Here is a 2,288-nt window from a genome sequence, read left to right as displayed (position 1 = left end):
AGGGAAAGATAGAAAAATAGTTTGAGCAAGATGAATTTGATGGGTATTAGGGTTGAAAATGAACAAGTACAAAACTAACAAAGGAATGATAAATAACACTAAACATGTTTGGAAAAGCTGTAGGGAAATATGCTATTTTAAGCTTACTCTGTGTGTGTGTGTGTGTGCGCGCGCACGTGTGTGTGTGTGTGTGTGTGTTAGGTGTGTCCATGTGCTTCTCTCTCTGTGTGTTATTTGTTTCAGTATATTTATATGATGTTTAGATGAAGTTCTAAAACTTACAGATCACAGTGCTTACCACAAAGTGTCATAGTTCATCTAAAAATAAAAAAAAAAATTAGAGCAGGACATGGGAGACCTTTTTTGAATCTGACAATTAAGAGAAAGAAAGAGATTCCCAGAATGTTGTAATGTTTAAAGCTAACTGTCTAGTTCTAATTCCATTACATTTTTTTCATTTTTGGTGGTAGAATTATCCTTACAAAAATATTTAATAGCTAATGTGTAACATCTTCTGTAAGGCTCCACCGCTTCCATTCCTAATGGATGCTCTAACTGTAGCTGCTAATTTACATAGGTAGATTTTGCGAATGTCTTAACATTGGTCTGTAACATTTTTTGAAATTTTATTTATGATGAATTTTACTAAAAATGTTCTTAACAAAGTTGTTTTTCTGGACTTATATTAGGTAAATAATAACAGAATTGTCTAAATTGCTATGATAACTGTAGATAATGTAAATTACTTTTGAAACAGAACTTCCTAATTGACTGTGGATTCTTCACCTTTTGTTACAATATGAATAAGACATTCTTCCATTAAGAGAAAAGAGAACAACATCTTCATTTTTCTATAGCCGATCTACTCATTAAATTCCCCAAACTCCCACATACTTAATGCAATTGCTTATTTTCTATCTGTTTTTAAATGTTTCTCTTTTGTTGATCTGAATCTTGCAGAAGATATTTCAAATGTCACACATACATATTATAAATATGCCACCAATAATCAAAATTCTGACAATCCCATGACAGTAATCACAGTTGGCTTTTTATTGCCAAAACTCAGGAATAATACCAGAGTTCTTGGGGTCTAAGCACAGCATGGTTAGGTAGGTTATACCTACATGGTAGAAAGCTTTGATTTCATAACAGCACACGGGAATCCAATCTTTTAAATAAAATGTTAAAAATATTAATTACTAACTTGTAAGTCAATTCATAGATGTTACTCAGGCTCCTATCACATGTATTGAAACAATCATTACATGGATATATATTGGCTTTTGTTTTCCTGGATGAATCACATCTGATACCTAGAACTTCAGATGCACAAACTTCTCTTCTTAGAGAAACATGAGAGACAGTGCTATGTATTTGTAGTTGGGGCTGAGCTATTGCAGAGTTATGTCAGCTTCAATCTGTTGGTTCTCTTCTACCAAAACTGCCAGAGATTTTAAAAACATGGCTACATATAAGAGAAGCTGTCAGCAGATGGGGATATCAAGGATAACAGTTAAAGCAGCCCACTCTGACTCTTCTATCTTGAGGGTCTTATGTTATGACTTGAATCACTTTGGGAGGAGCATCATAGATTTCTGGACAATAACACATTGAAACATATTTAGGAATCAGACTGCTGATATTGAGGGTAAATTTTGTTGTAGAATTACTGTCACTGAATGCTTATTGGAGCCAAGGTTACAAATGGAACACATCATTAATCAGGAACTTAGGAACTTTTCCTGGTTTCCTCTGATGCCAACCTAAATAATTGTTAATATCCTGATGTTTCTGGCATGCATGGTGATTCTCTCCTAGAGATGCCAAGAAAAAGAATAGAGACTGGACCATCAGGATGTCTTATCTAGCTCCTTAGATTGGGAAAGTAAAAGAAAATATAGACAAAGTAATGTTATTCTTCAGGATTTTCCTTAAAGTTGAAGCAGGACTACCATAGAAGCCAGAGCATCAGCATCACCCAGGAACTAAGAGGAAACCCCCATACATATGTTGTGTCTTAACTGTTACCAACACATGTACAGATTGCAAGAAGTACTCGTGCATAGTACCATGAGAGCAATGGTATGGACATATACTGTTTGTTTGAAGACTTCTTCTCCAAAAGATTATTCTTTGAATTAACACTGAATAAAGAGCAGAAGAAAGATTTGGAACATCTAGAAAACATAAGGGTTAAGTGTGTATAAATACTTTCTTCCCAGAGTTGCTTATTCTCATGTTTTTTTCATCACAGCAATAAAAACCTTAAGATATTGCAACATTTT

This window comes from Alexandromys fortis, unplaced genomic scaffold, assembly GCF_014885135.2.
Source record: "Alexandromys fortis isolate MF-2015 unplaced genomic scaffold, M_Fortis_MF-2015_v1.1 scaffold_407, whole genome shotgun sequence".
NCBI lineage: Eukaryota > Metazoa > Chordata > Mammalia > Rodentia > Cricetidae > Alexandromys > Alexandromys fortis.
Note: the sequence above shows the minus strand (reverse complement) of the source record.